Source organism: Anomalospiza imberbis, chromosome 3 (genome assembly GCF_031753505.1).
Source record: "Anomalospiza imberbis isolate Cuckoo-Finch-1a 21T00152 chromosome 3, ASM3175350v1, whole genome shotgun sequence".
In the NCBI taxonomy this organism is placed as follows: domain Eukaryota; kingdom Metazoa; phylum Chordata; class Aves; order Passeriformes; family Viduidae; genus Anomalospiza; species Anomalospiza imberbis.
The window spans coordinates 90,362,093-90,389,972 of NC_089683.1; the positions used below are offsets into that span (position 1 = coordinate 90,362,093).

The following is a 27,880-nucleotide window of genomic DNA, read 5'->3' on the forward strand; positions in this document are numbered from 1 at the left end:
TGTGTTATCCTTAATAACACAGGGTTATAAAGGTCATTCATTTTCTGGGTTTGGGGTTATTTTTTGGTTGTTTTTTTTTTTTTTTTAAAGTTTCTGGTGGAAATGTCACCAGAAACATTTGTATGTCTGTACATACAAATCTAATTTGTCACTCAGTAGAACCAAATGCATGAGGAGCAGAGCTTAATCCTGATTTCTTTTGTTTAAGAATAGGAAGTAAAACTACTTCTGTAGAAACCAAGGCACTTGCTCAAGGCAGGGAGGTCAGGAATGGGATTCTAATATCAGAATTGGGTCCTGGAATATAAATTTGGTAAAACTGTATGCTCTCATGGTATCAGCTGTGGAGAGCATATGCTAGGAGATGCTTGTGTTCAAAATCAGGTTGCATAGTTAATCATTTTAAGAAATAGACTTATCACTTCATAAACTCTACCAAAGACTCTTTTCTTTTGCAAACATTTAAATTACTGAGCCGTTTTATACATTAAAACCCAATTATGACTTGCATGGTATTTCAAAGAGTTTTCAAAGCTGTTTCTTTTAGGAACTCTGCATAGTCTGAGGCTTTAGCACTGAGTGGTTCATATTTTCAACTGTATCGACTGTAGGGTTTTTTCTTCTGAAATACTGTTTCCAGAATGTTCATAACCACACTAATCAGTACAAATCCCAAGCAGCCAGTTCTGGAACATGCTGCATGTCCCCTAAAACTAGCAAACTAAAATCCCCATGTGGCCATTGAGCTCCAGAATATAGCTTAAAAATGCTTTATTTCCTTTTTCTAAGATGGTGAGGACCAGGTTAAAGTAAAGGGTTTTTCTGCTACCTCTTTTTTGCCACATTATGCAGCCTGTGTGCAAAACACATTCAGAGAGAAATAAAAATCAAGATATGTTGCAGGATTTTAGGGAATGAGATTTAGCTGCTACTGATCAGAAATACTTGTTTTAAACACCACCTTCTTGTTTCTAGGGGTCAACTTAGTACTTGAGCTATACATCAGTTAAAAAAAGCCCCAAACCATCCAAAACTCCAGAATAATCTTTTGTCTTACTCTTTTGGGTGCTGGTTTGTCAGCAGAGAAGTGTATGAATGTGAACCAGATCACACTGATTTGGTCAGGAAATGACCACTGTGGTTCTGTGTAATGCAGTAGCTAGGAAGAGCTGTGTTATAAATATGGAGATATAAAAAAATGCACGTGACACTGGCACCATGATGAGACTACTTACCAAAGGCACACTAGTCCTGAGCATAGAAAGTTATTCCCAGACCTTCTGGGAATTAGTGGGATGGTGTTTGGTAAATGTTATATTCCTAAATCAAGGCTTAGCTACCATGAAAATCAGGAGAAACAAAGTTTATAAGATGAAGTAATCCTACTTTAAGGGCCAAACGAGAGAGAATAAGTTCTCAAAATCTGGAAGCTGCTTTATAAAGACTATTATGGACCCAGGATCCCTGTGTAGGAAGAAGCAAAGCTGTTGGCTTTAACAAAAAGATCAAAAAGGGGACTAGGCTGTTCCTCACCCTACTCATTCTGTATCTTAGAGCAGAGCTGGAGTTGAGATGGGAGCCTGGTGCTTCTCTTCATGAAGAGATTGTATGAATGAAAGGTTGCAAAGATATTAGAATTTACTAAGTCAAGTCATACTTGTCAATGACTTCTCTTGCTAGATATTTAAAGTTCAAGTGCTTGTTTGCTTTAGTTAAGTGCTCTGAAGTGCTTTTAAAAGTGTTGGCCCATTTATATAAACAAATTGAGAAACTCTATTGATAGTCTTCCCAGTCAGAGTGTGTTACCCAATATTTGAATATCCTTCCTTAAGTCCCAAAAGGATTTGCATTAGCAACTTCTAAAACACGTGAGGCTCTGTTAATGGAGCATTGTGTTATTTTATCATAGACATTGCCAGAAATGCAGTTTCTTGGTTGCACACAACCATGAGGAGGAAATAGAGGGCAGTCAGTAGCTCAGAAACTTATTTATCCAGAACTTAAGTGTGACTTGAGAGGAAGAATGAGCTGGAGATCTGATTTCCTCTTGGAACATATGCAGTAGGGAATTAATACTGATATCTTTCCCACAGTTTTTCCCCTCTCCTGCTTAGCTGTGCTAATTCAGGAGTCTCTTTTAGTGCTCAGAGTCAGGCAACCAAATTTAAACACATTCTCAAACCATGGTAAAATCCTGTTTGCACACATATGGCCACTCACAGAAAGAAAGGAAACTACCAACACTGCTAGTGAAGGTGAAGATTGGGATGGTGATTACGTGCTTCCCCACAGTGATCCCTACCTGGCAGTGCTGTAGTGCTTCATTACTTGTTCTCCTCAAAACATTGCTCTTCTGGAGTGATGTCCTTTAACCTAATGATACTGTTTGTTACTGAAAGCCAAAGAATGTCATAAGATTGTATATGAAAATTTAGCCTCTTTCTGTAGATAAAGAAATAAGTATTATTTGGAGGGATCAGAGGGGAGACCTTATGCAGTAAGATCAGGGCAGTTATCTCCAGAGAAAGTAAAATGAATACCATCATCAACTATCCTCCAAAATGCAATGTAGTGTGAGCAATATAGAGTGCTATCTTAAAAATAAAACTGCATCCTTCTTAAAAAAAAAAAAAAAAGCAACAATCAGCTTGTCCTAATAATTTTAATCTGCATGTGCAATCTTTTTGCCTACCTTAGGTACTGTTGGCAAGATAAAGGGGGTGTCATAAGCAGGTGAATTTAGAGCTGTTGCTAATTTAAACTGCATTTAATAAAACACAAGTTTGAGATATCTTACAAATCAGTGAATGTGGCATAGTTTGAAGATTGCTTTTGTCAAGTTTGATTAGCTCAAACAGAAACCTTTTCTAAATATTGGTTGAGAGATTAATCAGACAATGTAAGACCTTGAATTATTCCTCATCACAGGAAAACAACATAATGTATTATCTCATTTGAAGACTGGAAAAATGTAACTTTTGAGGATTTAAAATTTGTGTTTTAAATATTCTACTCAAGGCAAAACTTTCAGGCTGTTCCTTTTTTAAACTGACTTGTAATTTTTCCATATTATACTTCACTTTCTACAGCATAATACAAGTTGATAGTACCAACATCATTACGTTGAAGGATGTTCTCATTATTAACTCCATTCTCAATTAATTATAAGTTTGTCATGTTTTAATGAGTAGGATTAAACTTTCATATTCCAAATATATGTCTTGCATTGCTTGCTTAGAAGCTTTCTAAAGAATCTGGCTGATCAACTTCTCTTAATCTTTACAAGGAAACAAAATATTCTATGTGCACATTAAAAAGTGTTTGCTGTATTTACAAACACTTGCAGAAAAGTTTTAATAGCTCTCTGCTTTGGAGCAAAGTATAGAATTTGAGCAAAAGCTGTGCTGCTCTTTTAGCCTTCTCTGTCACAAAAACTGTTGTTGTCTTCACTAAAATAGAAACTTGTATAGATCTCTGTTATGTCCTGTAAAATAAAGGATGGCAAAAGGGAGAGTAGCACTGATGTATTTCAGGCATACCCTAATTTTCACTGAATGATCTGTATTCCTCTTCAGTAAATCCCAGCTTCCTTCTGTGGCCTTTTTTCTGCCCCCAAAATGAGAAGGTACTTTGTACTTTTACTTAATTGCCCTGTCCTACAAAAACGTGGCACATTTGCATCGATGCTGCTGCCACCTGTGCTTTTCAGATTCGGTCCAGTGCAGCTCTGCAGGGTGTCTATCAGGCTTTCTCTCCTAACTTGCTAACATAGATCCTGGTCATATTTTCTAGCAGAAGTTTTATGTTCATTTGTCTTTTATTTCCTTGTACAACTTCACACTTTTCTCGTTAGTATAGATCAAATAATTTCTAAGAGTGCTACTTCTTTTGCTTATTTGCCTGCAAAACATACACACAGGATGGATGTATTCTAGCCCTCTTGTGGGTTCACTTCTGCTGATTTCAGTATGCTTAGGGGCTTTTTCCCCCCAGTGTATCAGTAATAATTAGGTACCTGTAAACAATAAGCACCAGTAAGTTTGGAGTCTGTGTCAATGTAGATAGGTGTCATAGTAAGGACAGGTAAGCAGATTCCTCAGCAAAAAGATCTTTCATTAAATATGTTTTTACATTGCTTGTTTAGCCTGTGTTGAATTAAAAGTAACCTTGCAATGTGAATAGCAATGTCAACTGTTATCACAGTCTGCCTAATAACACACGAGCATGATTTCAAGAGGGCTGGACCAGCATGGCCCACACCAGGTAGGAACCCAAAGTCCTGGAAAATGCTCGGCAGCAATCCACACCCCAGGCCATTTCTCATGAGACCTGTTACTACAAATAGCCTGTGGCTACATTTGGATATTCAGGTTTTGACAGGATGTTGCTGCTCTTTCTCACTTACCAGATGGCTTTTCATGTACCATCACCTGTCCTCCTTCGCCTCACTAACAGAGTTGTGACAAGAGCTGTCCTGGTGGTTGTGAAAGCTGCTTTCTGCATGTGGCCATCATAATTATCACATGTGGGCACCTTTATTTAGCAAGTCCACACATACATTACTGGTGCGAATGTCTTATGTTTGGGTACATTCATTTTATGTAATTTATACAATAAGTGTTATGTAATTTATACAATAAGTGTGGGGTGGTGATATTTCATAGCATAATCAGAGAGTTAAACTGTGCAAAACCTGCTTGATCTAAGGATCAGGCTTTGCATGTCTGTATGACAGGGGATGAATTTCTTCATATTGTCCTGTTTGGAGGAACATCTGTGGCTCAGTTGAGCATTTGCACTGGTTGAAAGTAATTTGGTAATCCCAAACATGTCAATGGAAGTTTTGTACTCCACTTCCCCATCTCCCGTCCTCAAGCATATTTTGTGCAAGGACCATCCTTATCATCAGCATCTGTCTTTTGAGTGATGATTTACTTGTCTCTAGGTCCCTGTCCCTTTATACAATACCAGATCTAAAATTACGTCTGTCTGAGGTCTTGGCATGATCGTAAAGAATTAATACTGATTTCAAAAATTTATTTCCAGGAACTACATGTAATATTGCTTTAAATTAACCAGTAATTATTCAGAATCATGTAGGAAAGAGTTAAAAATACTAAACAAAAAAAAAAAATCCTTTTTCCAGGCAGCTGGACTCCTTCCTTTCAACACAGCTGTTGCAGGAGGTTTCAGTGGTATGAATAAATGTATTTCTTTTAACACTTTTGTTGTTTAAAATGCTATTGTTTCATCTGAGGTGTGAGGAGATGTGCTAACCTTGTCAATGTGGGTGCAGTAGAGCAGAAATGATAACTGTATATACTTTTTTTTATAAATATACAGAGAGAGTGTGTGTGAGAGAAAGAGACAACTTATTTAAATCCTGAATACAGTCAGACCTCATATGCATTGTTAAAAAAAAGCCCTAAAGAATTGCATATGGATTAGGGGGATGAATATTCTATTATTTCAGTCTGTTCTGCTGATCTTCTTATTGTGACTTTGTGCTTCAGAAATCTGCCAGGAATTTGGCTTTGCTGTACTAGACAGTAATTTTAAATGTGTATCAAGCACTTGATAGTGTATGATTTGCGTGCTGTTGCATTCCCATTCCCTAAATTTTCCACCAATTTATTACTTTTTTCATACTGTTTTAATATTTCAGGATGATGAATATATACAGCATCATTAAAAGTAAATAAAAAATGCATGAAATTAAAAAATGGAATATTAGATGTTTCTTTGCTGTAATCCCTAGGTCCAATAGGAATGAAATGTCTCTGTTCTGTCAAGTAATCCCTAAACATGATTAGGGACCTTGTAGTTTCCACATAGCACACATAATATTTGTATCATATAAGCCTATTTATGTAAGGTTTGAGTAAAAGTTGTTATTAGAAGACCTATAAACCTATTCTACAATTCAAAAATATATGCTTGCCTCTTAATCTCTGTACTTTTATTATTTTGCTGGAGATAGCAATACGTCTTTAATTCATATTTCAGAATTCTGTTGCATCTTTTGGGTACTTATATCGTGCATTAACAATCCCAATGAAATGTATTTTTAAGACAGAGGACTGAGTTCAACAGTTCATCTACTCATGCAGCTTCTTCTTAAATCCTCATTGGAAGGGATGTGCACCTCTTTCTAGGTCTCTCCTTCGACATCTGGGTTTAATCTGACCTGGTGGTCTGGAGATGGAGAGATGGTTTTTCTCATTTTGGGGAAGGGAAGGTGGAAAGAGGGGGAGAATTAATTTTCTCTGTTTAAATCCAGTGATAATATGTTTTCAGTGATGGAGGTGCTTCTGACAGCTCCACAGAAAGTTTTAGAAATCAGCTTTTGATTTGATGAGCCTATAGCAGAGTTTTAGGGAGAAATAGTTAGGAAGAAGGAAAATGGGGAAAAGCATTGAATGACAAAAGATTAAGACAAGAGAGACAATGGGCATTTCCAGCTGTTTCTTGTGACACAGTTGTGTTGCAGCTACAACAACCCAACACTTCCTATTCCCTGGCTCAGCTTCTTGCCTGGGTAGCAGAAATGCTCATAGTCCCATTTCATGTGTCGTTAGGCTGAATTCATTTATGTGCAGAGGTATTCCAGTTCCATGGTAGCGCAAGGAAGATCAATAAATAAATAAGAATAGTAACTTACATACTTCTATTGTTTGACTAGGCTTTCACAAAGAAAATATTTTTAAATGATACTAGGGGTCAGCTGTGGCAATTCCATATTTCCCATAAGAAAATTAGAGATTATATTAGCCTTGGGCTATCTACTAAGAAAAACCCTGTGGAAATACACCTGTATTGCTTTCCATACTGCACTGAAATTTACTTTTATTTCATTTTCAGTAGTTAGGATGGCATTTGAGCAATAGCCCTATTCTTGTATTTATGAACTAAGAGAAGCAAAACAGCTCACTGCTGAGCCCAGGGATCCTCTTCCAGGAAAACTGAGATCAATAACTGTTATTAAGTCTTCATTTATAGGGAGTGTTAAATGACCACAAAGTCCTGACATTCTTCAGTTAATAGGTTATGCTTAAAACCAGGGTATCTACCCCTGCCCCCCACACCAAGCTACCATAGTCAGAAATTTTGATCTTTGGTATAATTTTAAACTGTCGCTTTCAGTTGTTACGATTCCTCTTTAGCTGGAGAGACTGTTATTACAGCAGTACCAATAAGTTAGAGATGAACAATGGTTTCCCTCACCAGCCTCCTCCTTCCTGCAAGTAGTAGAAGGTGGGAATGAGATGATGATACTTGAGGCTCATTTTATCATCCAAAGCAGGGATTTATAATTATTATTGCAGCAAAAAGGGAAGTGCACACCCCAACCAGAACAGAACAACCCCTGAAAACTGAAAAGCCTTGCACACAGATGTGTTTTCAGTTGCCTTTATTCCTTCAGTTTAAGTGGAAAAGAGGGATTTGGGAAAGCAAGAGCTTAATTTAACAAAATAATATTAAGCTTTCGCTCCTTAAAATGAATGAATTATTTGGATACTTAGCAGTATAATGTCTTTGAATAATGCTGGTACTTAAGTTGGAAAAAATTATATTGTCAGTGTGCTGTGTTTTCCTCTTATGATGTTTTTACCAATTTGGCATTTATGGGAAGCAATATCATTGTTGAGAAGTTTCCAAATTGCTTTTTATAGAAATCCGCAGAAATTAAATCTCCTCCTTGTTATGAAAATGAAGTGATGCCTTGAGACACTGGTATATTAGCACAAATCTGTGGAGACAATAAGCCAAATCCTGCTTGCAGTTATTGTGTGACCACTTTTAATAGCTTCAGGAAGCTGTGTTAGGTGTAGGCTGTTGCAGGGCATTGTAAATAAGCATCTGCTTAACTACAGCATGTGAGCAGCAGTAAGAGGCAGTGGTAACATCCCAGCCCTTTCCCCTGTCCCCTCAGACTGTGTGGCTCAGGACATATTGGAAAGAAACACAAAAAATGGTTTGGAAGTGAGACCAGTTTGTATGCAGTCCAAGCAAGCCACTGTTTAGAGGGGTGTAGTGCAGAATTATTTTAACTCAGAGCCATAATGGGTCTTCATAGCTGAATTTAAACCACATAAAAGTGCTGTATGTGATGTGTTTAAATTCATTGACAGAATTAAGGCAGGACCAAGGCAAGTGCATGATTGATTTTCACAAATACAATCAAATCTAAGAGATGGAGATGCAAGATGGATCAAATTTTAAGACCTGATTTACCTACATCAGATATTTAATGGGATGCTTAATTTGATTTCTTCACCAAAAACTACTCACAGTAGCAAAGCCACTGACTAAATGACTGCGCCATCAAGGGATCTGTGTGCATCTACATCTTGATTGCCATGTACAAATAACCAGCAATTAATGGTTCAGAATTACTGCAGGGAGCAGTTTAAGGTTCAAAATGGCAACTCTATGGTTTGGGGGGTCCTTTAGCATTCTTTCACAATGTTTTTTAGGAGTATAGACAAGCTTGTGCAAGTCCATGTAAACAGAAGATTTGTAACTTGGGTTGCAGAAGGCTCTTCATGGCTACAGCTAGAAGCCATCTCTCTTCAGCAAGGTTGGCTGCTTTTAATAATGAGATTTAGGCTCCTAATATTAAACAAAACATATTAGCCTACTCCTGTGTAGCCTAAATGTCCCATTACTTGCGTTTGTTAATAAAAAATCAGGGAATATCTTTGAGTAGAGGGATGACAGCTGTTATATGTATTTTGTTGCAATCACAAGGCACTGTATGCTTTCTTCTTGGGATTTAACACATTTCTGAGTGAAAAGTCAGCAGGCACTATTGTGACCCTTTTTTCCTTTTTTTAATTTGTCTCATTGTAATGTGTACAAAGTATATAAGACTATCAGACCAAGAATTTGGAAATACTGATACATCCTCATCATTTTTACTGTAGTATTTCTATAGTAGTGAATCATCAATTATCTTTAGTATTTTTATTTCCCACCACACAGCTACAACAATTGAAATTAAGGCTGTTATGCTCACAGTCCTTTTCAGGACTCATTCGAGTTCAGGCAAACTTTGGCTGTTTTCTCACAGTAACCTTTACAATGCAACCAATAAACATTAGTTTTGTTTTAATGACTCTCAAATAATGTCATATTTAAATGAAATGCAGTTTGCCTCAGCAGGGTACCTTGAATTTATGAGCATTTTTGTCCCATATCCTACAATAATGTGACAAATATTTGCATTTTTACTGTTTTCTTGAACACTTTTAAACACCCATTTTTAGGAGACTTCAGATTGCTTTTGAACATATTTGAATGCATTTTTAGCTATCACCAAGCTTAAAATAGGAACCCCTTTTTCAGCTTATCTTTATTAAACACCTGTAAAAATCAGTAGTATTTCTTTTTTCTTATAAAGCTTTCTTCCTTTAACAAATGCCAGAAATGCTGCACTGTTTGTTCCAGTATGGGCTTCTTTTCTTGGTGGTAATGGGCAATAAATGGTCTGGTAATGTCTCTTCCATACACGCAGGCATTTACCTGCCTGAATATCATAAACAGAAACTTAAAATTGTAATGAAGTGCATCTGATCTTTAACTAGAATCCATTAATATTAGAAATGCTAGGCAGCTTTTAGAAGATATACAGAATTAAATCGTAGAATATGATCATTCTGCACAAATGATCATGCTTACAATAAACCTCTGATTTGAAGAGTAGGTGGCCAGGCATGGCAGTGGCCAATTATTTATATTTTCTTATTGAATATTCACTTCCACTTTTTTTAAAACCATGGGTTTATTTGTCAGGGGAGGGATTTTTGTGGTGTGTGGGGTTTGCTTAGACAGGTACTTCAGAAGAAATTTTATTATTCAGCACCTTTATAATGTGTGGAGTTAGCAGGGTAATCTTGCTGTTCTTGGAGGCAGTTTCACAGAGTTCTTCATGTCTTGGCTGGGTTAAGTTTTCTGTTTTCGTATGCTTTTTTTAAAAGGATGTATATTGGCTGCTTATTTTTAAAGTAATGTTTTCATGTGTTGTATCAAATTAAAAAGAAATCAATCACATTAATTCATGTATCTTCATATAATCATACTAAGAACTCACTAACATTCACAGAAGTCAGTGGGAAGGTTTCTGTACTGTTGTTCTCCTGCAAAAATAACCTCTGTGTATGGTTTTTAGTCAAAAACCCTAGCCAAATAACCTGTACAGAATTTTGTAAGTGAAAGCAAATAATTTAAAATAAGATTGTGGTTACTCACCAGTCTGCGTTTGAGCACTGTGTTAGATGTTGGTTAAAATTAGACTTCCTTAATGGCCTAGTGAGGGAAGGTGGGAGTGAAAACAAGAAAAAGATGACAGAAGTAAATATGCTCATAAATGCAGAAACGGCGTGTTTGCTTTTGTGGCCTTTGATCAAGCCCAGGAGTTTACTTTCAAAGGACGTTGCGGGATGCTTGGGAAAGGAGCAACCTCCCGGCGTAATTGGAAAGGGGGAAGGTCTGCAGCACAGCGGCTGCTGCTGCTCCTGCCTCCCTGATAAGATTGTAGGAGTTGCCAATATCAGTATTCAGCCTTGTAGCGTGTCAGGGCGCTTTCATGTGAACTGAAGTGAACTGTCTGTACGCGCTCCCTCCCGCGCTCCTTCCCAGCACTCGGCGCCGCATTGAAGTCAGGGGAGAGGAAAAAAAGATTTGAGGATTGCCCAATTTGTTCTGACATAAAGAGATGTTTAGCTCTGTGAAAGGTGGTGGAGGCAGAGTGCCTGACTGACATTTCAACAGGCTGTCTGCTGGGATTGCTCACTTCGTGTCCCTTCATATTCCTGCTGTGTCCTGCGCGAGTGCTCTTGTCTAATCTTCACAGCGAGAGAACCAAGAGTCCCCTGGGCTTTGGTGCTCAATACCTTGTTAGACGGGGCGTACAATGCCACAGCTCCTTCTTTCGTGCTCGTTTTTGCTCCAATGTTTCAGTCTTCTTTCAAGTCCAATTATTTTACTTTACGTGATTTGCTAAAATAACTGTGTGTATCTCCTAATTGCCTTGGTCTTCTCTCGGCAATGCTAGATTTGGGTGATAAAAATACATGGAGGGGAAGAGAATAAAAAAACCCCACGAAGTCAAAGCTTTAAGCATCGTTCTGTGCTTTTGTTTTTAAATTAGGGTGCATTGACCTCCTTTGGCTGGTTTAGAAAACAGACAATAGAGAATACTCGTTGAACAAGCAGTGGGAGGTATAACATATTGATAATAGAGCTGAGACAGTGCCTGGTCAGCAATGGTGAACTCCATACCAGAGACTGCAGGGAAGTTTAGTTGTTGAGGGTCTGTGTGCTTTTTCAATTCCAAACATGTGATGCGTTCTGGCATGCTACATCCTGTTAGATCACATCGGGGCAGCCCATGGAGCCAAGTAACACTAAGAACATGAATTAATGGGAGCTAATGCTCACCTCTTATTCCAGGAGCATTAGCAGGTACCTTGTTAGCCATAGTTCCTATCTGGATTCAATCCTCCCAAAGCAGAGACGATATTAAAGATATATGTATTATGTTTTGGACAGATAGATATGTCATTTTTTATCAGCTTTCTCAAAATACATTAATTAATGGATGTAGTTTAATCCTTGTTAAGCCATTAAAATTATTCACATACTGCTCTCATGGTCTTCCTTTACGTCTTTTTAAAGGTGCTTCTTTTCCTCAAGTGTATTATTGCTGGTGGCAAAAAGCAGAATGGTAACATACTCTTTGCTTCCTGCAGATCTGGGATCCCCATACTGTGAACCCAAAAATACATTGCATGGATTCCATTGTGAACATGGCTGCCACTGCTCAAGCTTCCCCTCAGTTTCAAGTTCTGATAAACAGAACTCTTCATTTCTCTCTCATCTGGAGGTGCAGTCATGTGTCTCACCAGGCTAGAGATTTCTAATGCAAACCCCTATTCCCTAATATACCTTACAAAGGTAAGGTGTAAAGCTGCACCCTTGTTCCTTCTACAGTGCAAGGACAGCTACAAAAAACAGTGACCATGAGTAGCTGCATGGTTTCCCTCAGCTAGTGGCATTATCTAGTCTCATATTCTGTTTGCTAGGAACCAGCAACAACTTCTTTTCCTGCAACAGACTGAACAAGTGGATATTAAAACTAACTTGTCCTTTCTGTAGCACCTACAGCCCAGAAGAACTGAAGTTATATCAGCACACTGTCACAATTTGAGGGTGTTGTATAGACGCTGTTGAGGTCTCGGCAGGCTATTCAGAAGACACATTTCCAGATCTTTGAAATTAAAATTACCAGGGAATTACTCAGTGAGCCTTCTGCTGTAGTTACAGTCCAGGTGATATCAGGAGGTTTTAAAAACGTGTTTGATGGATCTCAGACACACCAGAAAAGGCTCTCACAAAACACAAGGATCATATAGAAAAAGGGATACCAAGGAGATAGTGGCAGTTGTGCCCATCTTAGTTGGTGAGGTATCCTGAACTCCCGTGGGTATTTCAGGGTGGAGAAGTATACTGGCAAAATGTCTTCATCCTTCAGGCTGTGGTCCAACAGTTTATGATATAAGTCTAATTTAAGCATGTGAGCCATTATTCAGGAGATGTGTGCAGACAGGTTGTGTGTAGTGTTACATACATTTAGTGGTTTACTGCGTTGAATGCTAAGTAAGAGCTGTGTGCTCCCAGCAGGAAGGAAGCCAGTGCATGCGAGATGTTCACAGGTACAGACAGACAAATGCCTGTTGGTGTGTGTGTGCTTACAGGCCTGCTTCCTTCCTATTTGCTTTTGTGTGCACATATCATTATGTAATATTTAATCTATATCATTAATTTAATAGTTTTAAGAAATTTGTACTTGCCTATGCAAGCATAACAGGGAAGCCCATGCTGTTAACTGAGGTTGATTGTTTTCAAACCGCTGATTACAGAACTTACCATCAATTTAACAGAAGTTGTGTTTATTTAAAAATTGACTTAAAAGACAGTAAATGACTTGATGACTCATTAAATCAATTTAAAAATTGACTTAAAGTGCAGTAAGTGACTCATTATGTTAAGCTATAGGAAGACGCCCAATAAAAAGAAGAAAAAAGAAACCTGGCAGGAAGTTGTAGGTTCATATCCTGATTTATTTTTGTTCAGAATAAAATGGTCTGATTACCAAAAGTGGATGCAAGGACATCTACCTGACTATTATGAAATACTCAGGTAGTAAAAGCACTGCCATTAAGCAAGGGGCCAAGTGTCCCTGAAATACTTCCCTGATTTTTATATCAGTAATTGAAGTTTACAATAATGCTTTGGCTGGGATATACTGAGTTGCATACCAGGATACTTTTAAGTTACTAATGTTGAGTAACTGTTCTATATGTCTCGGATTTTTTGAACATAATGTCTATATGTTAAACAGTTTTCTATAGTATTTAAAAACTGACATTTCAAAGAGTGTAATAGCATAATGAAATGTAAACTGAAAACAGGAATGAGTTAATTAGACTAATGATCCCTTGACTCCTTTATTAGCCAACTCTTTAGAAATTGGGATTAGCTTTGTTTTCTCTGCTGAATAAAGACAGGAAGGATGATGTTGATTCTAGTAAATGACAGCACCAAAAGAAATTAGTGTTTTCCTGTTTGTTATAGGTTTCATCATCTGAGATAAAAATTTAGCCTTCCTGCATGCATCCCTTATTTCATTACACTTTGAGTTTCATTTGGATTGAAAGAGAAATCAGGAAAATAATTTAGGAATGCCTACTGATTTCATATCATGATTTTAAGGGTGATCCAATCTATGTGATTTCTGGGCTTGAAACTTTACAACTCTTTGTGCAAACCTGGAGTAGAATGTGTTTGAATTTAAATGAAGTCTTCAGAAAAGGCTGGCTTGACAACTTTTTGATCTAGGTTTTGAACACTTAATTTGTCCTCTCTATAAGAGAGTGATTTGCACATCTCTATTGCTTTTAAGGACTATCAAGAAGCATGAGAATTATCTCTACAGTGGTTCAAACCAAGCATGCACAGAGAAACAAAATCTTTTTTACAACAAATAGGAGGATTCGTAAGTCAGCAGCTGCTAGCGAAACAACATCATTAAAACTTCCAGCAATTCCAGACCTTGCTCTTGGGACTCGCTCAGGCCAAGCAAAACCTTAAATAAAGTGCTGAATTATAGGCAGGAAAAAGAAAACCAGAATTTAAATTGGTAGGAATTAGCGATGATTCACTAAGCTAATTTCTGTCCTCTGTTTCCCTTGTGTGATGGCGCGTGGAGCGGCGCTGGGATGAGGGAGGGCAGAGTGGGAGCTGCTGACAGCCAGCTTTTAAGTTTGGATTCTTTCTGGTAGATCTTTATCCTGCAAAGTAATGAGCTCCTCAGCTTCCCCTGAAACCTATAGGTATAGAGGGCACCCAGTGCTGTGCAGGATCAGATCTTTAACGAATGCCTGAGGAATACAAAATTTATCACACAAATGAGGCAACAGAGAGGAGGTGGCAGCAGCTGAGTTATGAAGCTTTTTACTTACAGGCAGGGTTTGTTTGCTATCCTGCACGCCCTTGTTAAGCCTTCTGTGAGCACCACACTGAAGCAGAAGTAATAATGCCACTTGTTTATAGTTCAGTGTTTCCAGCTTTCTGGAGGGTGCTTTTGGAGAGGTGTGGCGGGATGGCAGTCAGCACACTCAGGTGTCACTGCTCCTCTCCTCCTTTATGGAAAGGAGCATCTGGAGCCCATCACATGCCTGTTAGTTGTTCCCTAGCTGCTGCTCTGTGGCTCTTTGGTGTGAGGCTCACTGGGTGCTTGATTTTGGCCTGTCCTGGGCAGGGGGTGCAGCCTGTGCATCGTGCGTGGCAGAGCCGAATGCTGCTCGCAGTCCATCGCTGCGCCTGACCTTGCGGCTCGCTATTAATTTGAAGTAGAGGAATTAAAATTTTCCATTCTTTTGCATTGTCATGTCTCACGTTGATAAGCACAAAGAAATGTAAATAAAAAAGACCTATTTCACAACCCTAGCTACAACCTTTTTGTTTTATGACAAAAGACAGTTAATTAGCATACTAGCAGTAAGCAGCCTTCCCAAACTCGTGCTAATTATGTATTCTGTTGACCGTGACTCCAGTCATAAGGTAATTGGCTTGCAGCAACATGACATTTCAAATCATCTCTTGAAATTACATCAAAAAGCCAGCCTGTTTTGTTTTGATAGGGGAACAATCAATTTGATAAGTGGTAACACAGCTCATTGTTTCACATTAATTAGACTAATTGCAGCATGTTAGCCTCTGAAATAGACAGAACTTGGAGAAGACAAAGGCTGTGGCCTTTAGCATGCAGTGCATGTGGTGGTTCCACTTGCTTGCGCATACTGTAGGCAGAAAACAGAGTTGTTAGAATTCAGCCTTGCAGGAGACTGGGTGTTAACAGTAGTTTGATGTGTTATGCTTAATCCACTGGCTTTCAATTATAAGATCCACGTTCAAAAAATCCCAGAGAGAGGAAGGGGGGAAGAAAAAAAAAAGCCATTTCAATACTAATGGTGACAAAGTTTTTGGTAATCTTCTGTTTTGTGTCTCCTGAAAGACAGAGCAGAGATTTGGCCACAAGATCTCTTCCATGTTGTGGCACTGAGGGATATGACTTAGTGGTGGACTTGGTACTGCTGGGTTTATGGTTGGACTCGATCTTCCAGCCTAAATGATGCTATGATTCTATGTTTATGGACTAAAAGATTTCTCTTTGAGGAGCCTTTACTTTTGTTCTTGCTTTTCCTGCCTGTTCCAACTAGTGTTTTATTTCTTAGGATACCTCAGTTGGGCTATCTTTATTTTCTCTTTTATATTTACTTGAGAATAATGTATGGGGGGAAAAAATGCATAGTGGATGGATTACTGAAAACAGATAGCTGAGATGCATAACCCACCCACGCATTTCTAATTTAGAGCATCTTTGCCCGCTGTTGAGATTACCAATTGTACTTAGCTCTGTGATGATTTTTGTGATCATCTGTAGATTGACATGACCAAATGAATTTTGCTTGTGACCTAATTGTAATATAAACCAAAGTTTTAAGAGATGAAAAGTTTAAGGGGTTATCTCAGTCCACAGGTTAGGCTAACTTCATTGCTGTCCACAGCCTGGTACAGTGGTTCTTGCACATCAAACCCAACATCAGGCCACGGGATATGTAAAAATATTTTCTTTGACCAGTACATTGCTAGTATGTTTGGTAAACAGGGTAATAGTCAGCAGCTTTTTGAAGACTGAAAAGCATGAGAGACTGGATTCTAAAACTGTGTGCATACTGATGAAATCATATGTATGAGACCAACTCTGCCTTTTCTTTTACAGTTCTGTAGTCCACCTGTACCATCAGAATATTTTTCCTTCTGTAGTTACCGCCATTCAACAAAATCTTTCATCACTCAAAAAAAAAAAAAAAGTAGATTAAAAACAAAGAAAAACAAAAAAGAGAGAGGCAATTCGTAATCATTGAATTGCTTACACAAAAGCTGTAGTTCTTCAATTGCTCTCTGTGGAAGGGAAGATTTTTTTTTTTTTTGAAGTGAGGTGAGGAAATTTAGGCAAGTCTGGGTACAGACTTCACTTACACATCTTTGCTTCCGTTACTCCCCCTCACACACATGCCTCAGTCATTAACTGGTTAGACAGTAAAACCTCTGGGGCAGAGATTTTGATAAAGTTACCAAGAGTCTGTGTTTGTAGAAGTGTAATTTCATTTAAATCAAAGACTTTGTTCTAACAGCTGAACATTCTATTTGCTCATGGAAGCTCTATTTTTATTAATTTTGCTTATGCTTTATGTTGGCCCCTTAGCAAGTGGTCATAAACTCTGTTTTAGATCCAGCTACCAGTGACTTCATACTACTGATTTATTTCTATCATTTACCGGCAATAATATATTTTTTAAAATGTAATCTAAGCAAATCATGCCTCTCAGTCTCCTCTTTCCTGTGCCTCACTTTACTTTGCTTCTTCTTCAACATTTAAACCACCTTTCGTTGAGCTTAAAATTATGCCCGGATTAGCGATGTAACTACCCTTGTGTGCTGCTCTTACTAAAAAGTCCTGGGCTTAAACAGGAGGTGAATTGGAAAGAAGCAGAAGATTGCAGCCTTTTAGCATTCAGCTTAAGTGCTGGTTCCACTTGCCTGAGCACAAGCTGGAGCTGGTGCTGTTAGGATGCAAGCCTGCACCCTCGCTGTCACTGCTGGTCCTTCTGTAGTCAGGTTCCTGCTTGGAGCAGAGCAAATCTTTGCTCAGTTAAGCGAGCGTCAGTCACTGGCAAGCTTGGCTGCCAGCCCAGGTTTGTTAGACTTTTCTGTGCTGCACCTGAATGAGATATTGAGAAGGCATGGCTACCTAAACAGAGCCTAGAAGCTGTAGATGTATTAAAAAAAAAAAAATTAAATTGTCAAGGGGATGACAGAATAATTTTGAGAATATAACTTACACTTCCAACTCTCGCCTGGGAGGTTTGCAATAAGGAACCTGCACTGCCTGCTCGGTGACACGTCCTGTGTGATCTTGTTTAAATACCTTTCTCAATTTTCTTGAAATCCAAGACTAGAAGGTATTGCTGACTTCTGACAGAGAAACAGGGGCATGAGCAAGACATAGCTTAGCAAGCTAAAACACATTGATACCATCCTGCAAAGGTGCTGAGCTCATTCAAAGGCGACAAATGACTTTGGCTTGCATCAACAGTGGGCACTTAACTGCATGTAGGATTGTGCTTTTAAATTGCTGGGCTACTATCCAGTCAAAGTCAACAGGACCATCTTCAAATGGAAAAGGAATGGTGAGAAATAAAGTTGCAAAGTTTTTGGGTTGCATGAAGGCACAGGCAGTGGGTATTCTGCACAGCAGTTGGGGAAAATCAGGGACAGACTAAAAAGAGATAAAATAGGAATAGTTTTTAAATAGGAATTGCTGGCAGAGCTATTAATCACACAAGTCTTTGAGCTGTAGGGATTGCATGAGCGGAGCTAATATGAAAGTAGAGAGATACTTTGCCGATATCCTGAAATAGACGATTAAAAGCAACAAGGAAAATTAAAGGGAGATAATGTCTGAATAGGTTAATGACATGTAATGATAATTTAAAAAACCCCAAATCTACAGAAAAACCCCAAATCTCTTCAAATATCCAAATACCCATGTGCGACTGTTTTTTTGTATGGGACAGCCTTGTAATAATTGATTTTGCAAGTTGCTGGTCTTGTTGTACAGTCTCAGCTCTGAGCTTTGACTCTGATCTCATTTGCACTAGTCAAATAAATCAAACTTTCTGCTGTTTCTCTGGCTGTACACTGCAACAGGGACCAGAATGTGGACTCTGCTAGTGTGGTTTTTAGCAGGAGACTTCACAGCACTTCTGAAGCAGGTTTGAAAAGGAAGAGAAAAAAACATTTGTCATTTCTGCCTAAGGTAGGCCAGCACCTGCTTTTTGCAGACTGCCAAACTAAATGGGGACTTAATGCAGATAGGGACCTTTTGTCTGAAAAGAGGAATCAAGAATCTGTGAATATAAGACAGACCTGAGACATAACTTGTATTATTGTATTTCTTGTCAAAATCTACATCATCATCTTTGAAACGATGGCATCATTGCAGTAGATTCAGGACAAACTGAACAAAGGTTGAGGACTTTGCACAGGGGAATAATCTTTGCCTTCCATGGGATGATTTTTTTTTTAAGTTCTCTTCTTGCTATTTCTATGACCTTCCACCCCTAATGTGCAATCGTGGCTGTTTAATGAAAGAAAACAAACTTAAATTCTGCACTGACCCAGACTTGTGAAACAAGGGTGGTTTTCAGTGAAGCTTTCATAAGCTGTAAATCAGTGTAAAATTTAGCTCATATTACATTCTCATTGAAAATGGGTTATATGATAATTTATGTTGAGCTGATCATAACTAAGCACCTCATAGTAGTGTCCTTCAAGAAATTTTAATCAAGATTGTCTTTCTCTCTCCACCTCTCTTGGTGCAATTTCAAGAGGTTTATTTGCATGTCAATCCGCACGTGTCACTGGAGTTATTCCACTGAAGCAAGCACAACATCCCGGCTGCGTACGTGTTTTACAGCAGCATAATGTCAGGTGACTCTCTGCATTTATTTCTGATTTGTGCTAGTGGGAGAGTCAGGCTCTTAATTCTCTTAAGCCCTGAAAACAGGGGTATTTCCAAGTGCCTCTCAGATCTGTTTTCCAAGTCTTTTTGTGCTTTGCAGTGACTGTGCAATGAACAGTGTAGGGGGAGAAACTGTGGATCCTGTGAAAATCATTGAGCTGGTCCAACCTTTTATTTTAGAATCAGTGTCAAAAGGTGTTTCTAAGTATGTTTGACATTTACTTTTAGAGGCCTGTTTTCTCTTGAGGTTTTCCCCCTCTTTGTTGTATGGTGCACAGGAAAGGAATTCCAGAGAGGTGTCGTGGGCAGCCAATACCTGGAGACTCCTTTCCAGAACCAAATTGCCAAAAGCTCCTTACATCTAGGACCATCTTATTTTACAGTATTTATGCAGTCTTTAATATGGTGGGGTTGTACAGCAAGGCCAATTGCTCCATAATTGGTGATAATTAACAGTTTCCCACCTAAGTATTTATAATCAAGACAAACAGGGTGGGGAGAGGTGTGTTGGTAAGAGTGGGTGTGTTGATTTCTCATGCAGGCTTTTTTCTTTTTCATAATTAAAGGCTTATGGTATGAAGTTACAAATGGGTGGACTCATAGTAGAGTCCTAGAAAGGATAAACAAGTTTTAAACAGATTTTGAATGGATGTTGAAGACAAAGACTATGAACTATGACCAGGGACGTTTGGTTCAAGAAACGCAGCAGAACAGAATTTTAGTTAGATAAAACATTAAGTTCACTACGTGTCAAGCTTGACAGCCAAGATCTAAGTAATTTTCATGCCATGGTGAAGCTTTGGATTTGAAGGTAGGAGACTTGGGATTTGTTGAACAGTGACTGAAGTGGAGGAGTAGGAAAACCGAGGTACAGGAAACATAGCTGGACGATGGTAGTTGCAACCACAGCAGGTGAAGTGACTGGGAGAGACTGGGACAGTGGAAGTAGAGACACTGGTTCGTGGTCAGACACTTTGCAACTTGCTATGTATGGAAAACTGAGGAGATGCTGAGTATATTTGCCCCTGGAGCCTACAAAATCAGTAGTCACTACCAGGCTTCAGAATTTCCTAAGTCTCATAAAATTAATGGAGATATTGCTGCAAACTACTCCTCCTCTCTCCCACTCTTTTGCTGCATTTTGTAGGTTTTTGTTTGGTTGTTTTTTTAGCTTTTCCTTCCTGCCAGTAAACATTAAAAGTTCAGGCAGAGGTATTTTCAAATTTCTTTTACTTCCCACCAGTTGTTTCTGGCTATATTCCAGAGAGGGAGAGAAGATGACAGGTTTTCATTGGTCACTTAATTGTGTGTGTCCATTGGTTTTTATGACTTTCAAATTTATACTTTTTGTGTGCTTAGGGGCTTTTGTGACAAGGTGCTAATAGGCTCCTGGCTGGGCAAGCACCTGTGTCAGAAAGTGTTTCATTGTGTTCCTTGTTTTTCCACCTCTGACTGCTTTTATTAACTTGCATATATATACCTTTATTGTAACCCCCCATGTATTTTTGTTTTGATGGTGGGGGGGTGGGTGGAAGGGTGGTAGTGGGCTTGTAATCTGCATGTACACAAAGGAAACTATTAGTCTTATGTGGAAAATAATCTTTTGATACAGAGAGAAAATGGGAGTTGGAAAATGAGTTTGTATATGTGCCTGAGAGACGAGAAAGCTATAGAAGATAGAAAAACAACTTGGACCACTGACTTGTCCAGGGGTTTATCTCATATGATCTGAGAAGTTCTGCAGGGTGGGCTGAGGGTAGCTGGTAGGTATCCTGCTGATGGAAGTTGTCATTTCCCACTGCTGGGCTGCATGAAATGGTAGATAACAGTATCCTACACGGTTTCCTAATAAAGTGCTTCCAAATGAGCACTTGCTCTTGCTGCTCCAGCCTAATGATTGTGAAAGCGAGGAGAAATGGCATCTGTGGCTTTAAAAGAGAAGCAAAGCACCCACAAGGTGATCTCTGCATTAGACTGTAATCGACATTAGGAAGAAGACCTTAAGTCCCCTCAGGATATTGTATTTAAACCTGTGCTCCTGTTGCAGTAATGCAAATTCTGCTTCTGTAAAGAAGATAAAGGTGTGCTTTTTTTTTTTTTGCTTATTTTGCTGACATTTCCTCTAAGGTGTTATATATTGATGACCTGATGCATTTAGGGAGATAAGGTTTGTTCCCCATCTTATTTCCCTGCAATAATTTAGCATTTTATTCCAGTCCAAATGTGGAAAAAAATTTGTTGAAGAATTTGGCCATTTTAGCACTACAACTAAATAAATTACTGTTACAGAGTATTCTGGCCCTTGTTCTAAAGAGCTGTCATCACCTCTTTTAATGGAAAATTATTAGCTTTTTTTATGCTTCCTGGTTTGCTCTTGTACGTGGTTTTGCCCTCTGCACTTCTCCAAAGGTAAAGACCTGCGGATCGACTTCTAGGTGGGAGCACAAAACCAAGTTTTAGCAAGCTTGGGGTTCCCTTAAAATAGAAGTAGAGTAGCTTAGGAAATGTGTTTAGTTAACAGACCTTCTGAATAGAACAAAGACCTTAACATCCAAATCTGTAGGACAAGCCTTGAACAAAAAAGGATCTCTTAAGAGCCATAGTGTGTGTCCTGGCATAGGGTCTTAAAAATGGTTTTTGTATATTAGTTTATACAGTCATGTTATAATGGGGAGATGGCCAAGAATAGGTGAACAGGATATATAAATGAGATTTTTATGACCCAAATGTGCATATGAAATGTAGGACAGACTGGATTCAATATCAGTTCTGTATTGTGGGACCTGCCTTTAACACTGGAATTGCAGTTTTTTCTGTTGTGTTCCAAAGACAAAAGATTATATGATGCTACAAAAAAAAGATTATATCTAGGCCTCTACAAATTTAAATACATCTGTTGTTTTTCACTCCCTTTCCAGACAGATTAGCAGAAACTATACTGCATGTGTTTGTCCCTTCCAACTGATGGACATCTTTCATAATTTTAACTGATCTATAAACATCTTTCTTAAAAGAAAAATGTCCATTAACAAACAAATGTGTCTGATTACTGCTGGTCTGGTGATGATATGTGGATGGTTTTCTCTGTATAAGGAGGGAGAGAGATGATTTTTCTTGAAATTTTCTGTCTCTATGGTTTTTTGCAGATGCTACTTTACTGGTGGTTGGTTTTTAATTCAGCAGTGTATTACAAAAGCTTGTCTCCTTAGAAGCCTTCCATCTACTCCTGGCTAATAACAATGACAGTGCACTGGGAGCTCATTTAACACGTGGGCTGGACTGCAAGCTGTGCCCTGCTCCTTTTGCTGGGAAAGCAGCTGCTGAGATGCCTTTTGAGACTCTTTGGCCTGACTTCTCCTCCACCCCAGCACTGCTGTACTTTGCAGTAACTTCAGGGCTAGTCTCTGTTTGTAGATGGATATTTATACCAGATACCCAAAAAACCAACAAATTACAGAAAGAAATCTGTTCTGGTGGTCTCTGTCCAAACCCCAGCACAGTGCTGAGGAAAAAAGGCAGCACTTCTAAGTGAGATGGATATTGATGGATATTTGGGGCTTGGATCTTGCACCTTGAATCCTCATAATCTGTTGCCCCCACAACCAAATTCATCTTCCAGATACGCTGCTGTGAGAATTTGAGTAATTCAATGTCATTAAGTTATTCTAGAATTACTCTAGTGTAGCTGAACAAAATTAAGCCTCTAGTCTGTTCTGGGACATTAGATAGATCTGTTTTTTTTCTAGGTGGTTTCTAATACATTTCATTCAGAAATTTGTTAATGAATGTCATCTAGTCTTTGGGCATTGGTTCAGTGTCTGGTGTTTGAACACCCTGACAATTTGTCGCTGGCCAAAGGGAATGAAAGGCTAATTTCTGCATAGAACACTAGTTTTATTTTTTTTTTCCCCTGAAGTGTGGAATGTTTTGAAGGTGTCATAAGTACGTGGATAGAATAGGAGACTCATTCCTAAGGATCTCAGAGTGCTCCAACTTTTTACCTGAATGATCTTGGCTTGTTTAGCTCAGTTGTTTGGAGCATGGTGCTAATAACACCCAGATTGTGGGTTCCCCATATGGGCCAGTCACTTTTGAGTTGGGCTACATAATCCTTGTGGGTCCCTTCTAACTCAGAATATTCTGTGACCTGTGATCTTAAAGCTTAGCCTTGTCTTGGTATTTGTTTTTGTTGTAATTGTTGTTGTAATTACTGTTGTTGTAATTCTCACCAGTAAACATTCTGCAAGTGAGAGGCAGGGATTCAATTATACTTTTCGTAAACTGCATAAAAAAAGAAATCACCTAGGTGTTGTTCTGCCATGACTTCACAGTTTCTAAGGTCCCAGTAAAACTTTATGCTAAGGCTGATGCAATATTCTTGGCCAAAGAACAACTTATCTAAGTTCACTGGAAACCTGAAGGGAGGTGAATCCACCAAGGTCAGTAGTACAATTATATAATTTTTGCCTTGTGAATAAACAGATGTTCTATTTCATGAGTATTCACACCTATAGTATTGGATATTAGGTGACGTAGCCCAGCCTGCTGATGCATCTAAAAAAGCTTTGTTACTGCCAAAGCCAGGGAAAACTTCTAAATTCTGTTGGATGCAGTCATAAATGCTGAATATATGTGACTTTTGTTGATTTTCAATTTTATTTCACTCATGTTGGGAATAGAGGAGTAGACCAGGGTCTTGGCTAAATTTACAAACTTCTTGGTTTTATTTTGGGGATTTTTAAAGGTTTTTAAATTTGGTTGGTTTTTCTTATATATTAGTGGGGTACTTTGGATTTTTGCCAACACAAGTGAAATCTGACACACTCCACTTCTGTTGCTTCCTCAAATTAGGACATTAAATGGGGTTAAAAATTAAAAATTCCTGCCATATACAGGAAACAAAACAACTAGTCAGCCAAGCATTGGGCCTTGAATTGTGCTTGGGGCCATTTTTTCAGATACTATTACTGTATATTAATTCATTTTTTCTACATCAAATTGATATGTCAGATTTTTCTGGTTTCTCCAGTTATTCTGTGTGACTCTGATTCAGAAAAAAAAAAAAAAGAATTCCTTGTTTTGGCTAGTTACGTGCTGGTGTTTGTTTCTCTTACACTGTCAGAACAATGCTGAGCTATTTAAGTTTACCTGTAACTTCAGCATAATGAATTCTCATTGCTTTGAACACATGAGCTCTTTCCTTGCCTATTTCCCTTATTACCTTTAAATCATCCCCTCTGCCACACTCTTCTCAGATCTGTTTCTCTTTTCTTACATGCCTGTCAAATAAATAGTTCTTCTTCCTTCACAAATACACACCTGACATTGTGTGTTAATATTTGCCTGACAGAGAAATGAGTGGAGGGGTGGAAGAGGACCAGGATAGGCAAGAAAGTTTGTGCATGAGCACATTTCCCTGTGTGTCTGTCCAGTCTTTGTCTTGTAGACTAAATTATATTGACTGTGATGTTGATCATAACTTGTTGGCAGCACGAAGCATCATTTCAGAATGCACCTGCCTGGCCTCTTTGGCTGCTGCCTTCCAGTGATAAGGACAGAGTAACAGTAAGAGAAGGGCAAGAGGTAAGTAAGTGGAGGATCCTTTGCCATGTATGAATGTTTGCTTTTTCTTTTTTTCTTAAGATGCAAATGTTAGCTTGACAGTGGTCAAAGAGAAATGTCAAGAAAGGAAATGGAAAAGTTGAGAGTATTTGTTGTGCTGGTATGTCAATCTCTTATACGCCCTGTATTAAAGCCAAAAGAGTACAAGCCTATTACCTGAAGCCTTTAAATTGTATTAATAAATGTCAGTATAATTCAGCTCAGTTAGAGCCTAACCACACCTGTATGAATATCTTCAGCTATGCTTAAACCACTTCTTACAAGAAAAGCCCCACCCTTTGCATTTTTTATGGAGGCAATTCGCCTTTCTCTGTGCCTTTGGTCTCCAGTCTCTGTGGTTTTATCTATAATCACCAACAGCACTTGGACAGTTGTGTGTAAGACCTCCCACTTAATGTTCACATGGAGCTTCACCGAGCTAAGTGGACACACTATAGTTAATGAAAAGGTTTTCTTAAAGCTTAATGAGGCTCAACAACAAATGCAAACTGGGGAATGACCTTTTTTCTTTGCCTTCCTTTGAAAAAGTAGGAAAAGCAAAAAGACAGTTTGTTCTGCTAGAACTTTTTTTGGAAGTATGTCAGGGAGCAGCAGAAGGAAAAAGAAAGTTAGAAGAAAAATATTAATATCTGATATTCTAAATTCCTTGGTGCAAGGTTTATGATATTTTAAAGGATGTGTAATTGTTGAAGTCCCAGTAAAGTCTGCTTGCTTTTACGAAGGGACTAGTGGAGAGACAGGCAGATAAGGGACTGTGAATGGGACCTGAGAGTCACTCACTTGTAAAATCAAGAACAAAGAGGAAAATTCCTCAGATTCATCTTATGGTCTGACCCACGTACTTTGTTGTTGCAAACAGATAGAGTGAAATAACTCTGAATGTGGTGTTTAAACCAATTTTCCTAAGGAGAAATGAGCCCAACTTAAAGCTGGCCATAGCTAAGTGAATTATTTCCTTTTTTTGACTATGACAGTTATCTTGAAATAGCTCTTTGATGAAATCCCCTCCTCTTTCAAGTCCTTCGAAAAACTCCTACGATGAGATTCATTTCATCTAAGTTTAGACATCTCTAGAGTAAACTTCTATATCCGAGCTCCACATCTTTGACTCTCTTTAAAGCTGGTGGAGAGAAACAGGGCCTTCTAGGGTGCGATTCATCTCCTTTGTTTCACAGGGCTACTTTAGAAGGGAGAAATTCAACACTTCCAGTACCTGCCCCTCTCTCTCTCTCAGCTTTAAAGAGACACTAAACTTTGGTGGCATCACACTCATCTAGTCAGAGGAAACCCACCTGTTGTGACTTAGGAGGGGAATTGGATACCCACTTTTTTCACTTGGGAACACATCACTGGCTATATGTAGGAAAGGCTGAAAATTGCAGGTTGGCAACATATTTTGGTTAATGTCTCAGCTGCTTTCACACCTCTACCTGTAATTTCAGTATTCTGTTCTGTGAAAATACATTGAACTGTAGAGAATCAGCTAGAGTTACATGTAGGGTGTTTAAGCTTACTCTCAAAGATATTGCTCTTGTGTACCTACAGTGTCTTCATACCTTTTCCTAAAATGCTGTGAAACAGTCAGCTCAGTCATTCACCCCAAAATATTGTGAGCAATCTTTAAGAATCTGTTCAGAGGAATGCTAAAAGATAGTAAGTTAGCCTGGTATCTCTTCACTTCTTGGACAAGTAGTCTTTCCATTCCTAGCTTAAGGTAACAATGAACCTAAGGAGAAATAGACACAGACCATAATGCAAAATGGAAGATTTGGAAAATCATCAATGTGCAACTACTACATGGAGATCAAGACTAACACTGAGAGCACGTGAAACAACAGTCAGGATGTAGCAGCTCGTCTTTATCACAGCATCATGTGAAACAGATTTGATCACTTAATGGTGGGAAATAGTAGTTGGACTTTTTTGGAGGTTTTAAGTGAATAAAAGAGATATGCTGGGACAATACTGAAAGTGTGGTTTAAGTGCTTTCACTCTTGTAATTAGGATATGTTGCTTAGCAAAGGCTGTCAGTGCAGGGATAGAATAAAATCAAGGTAAAAATCTCTTGTGATTTAAAATGGTCTGGTATGTTGTGACTTGCCATTACATATGGTGAGGGGATTGGTGGCATAATTGCTTAATTCACTGGAATTTCTCCTCTGGGGAGTGGGTATGTAGCAGAGCCCTTTGTTTCTTTGCAGCCCTTGCTGGAGAGGTGTCTGAGTAGAGGCTGATGTTGGTCTCTGCCATGGTGTTCACCTGCTCTGGTCAATGGGCTATCTCCTTGCTTTGGTGTATGTAATTCAGCATAGCTTGGCATGGCAGTTCTTATGTGATGACTGGCACTCTGGCCTGCTTGTTTCTTAGTTTATTTTTCTGGGCATTAAGAAGTGGAGGTGTGTACTTAAAGGAGCAGTTGTTGTATCTGAAATGTGTGTGTTGAACCTTTCATGTCTGTAAGGACTTGATGTGTGGGTGAGAAAGGAAATCAGAGCCTTGAAAAGGTCTTAACAAGACTGAGACTGTGGGAGGAAAGCAGGAGAGAAGTGGGCAAATGATGAAGGAAGAAAGAGTATTTAAGTTGTCTATAACTCCTTGGAACCTCAGGGGTGGAGGGTTGTTCTGTCCATTTAAATCCAGAATAACATAACCATACCACTGCCACTGTTGTCTCCTCACCCTCAAAACCAAAATAAATGGAAAAAAAAAAACCCAACAAATGATAAACAGCCAAAAAAGGTGTATGTCTTCCATATGTTTGCAAGGGAGTAAAACAATAAACTAGCTTTTTTTTTTTAGATTGCATAATTAGTTGTCTTTTTGGGGGGTACTTAACTGTAAAATATTTCAGTCTTGTTAAAATCTAAAATTGTGCTTAGCTGTTCTATATGAAGGGCTTTAAGATTTTCTTAAGATGAATTGTTAAAGCAGCTGAAGACACTACGTTGTCAGTACCCTGTGTGATACCACTGTGTCCCTTCAGTTCTGTCAGTCTTCCTCTTTCTTTGCCCCCTTTTTTTCCAGGTGAAAACTTCTACTTGATGTTTTGCTTCAGTGGTGTTATTTGGCAGTTTATTTCCTATAATTAACACATCTGTATGTACC

General features: G+C 38.6%; 1 protein-coding gene across 32 annotated transcripts in view; it reads left to right on the forward strand.

Moving 5' to 3' along the window:
• ESRRG (estrogen related receptor gamma) overlaps positions 1-27,880 on the forward strand; it is a 372,308-nt gene that overhangs the window by 147,549 nt on the left and 196,879 nt on the right. The window contains exon 1 of one of the 32 annotated variants that reach the window (XM_068185671.1): positions 5,178-5,195. The exons of the other annotated variants lie outside the window; for them this stretch is intronic. The gene's annotated coding sequence lies outside the window, so the exon portion shown is untranslated. Of the gene's footprint in view, positions 1-5,177; positions 5,196-27,880 lie in introns of those variants that run through there. 32 annotated transcript variants of the gene reach the window in all.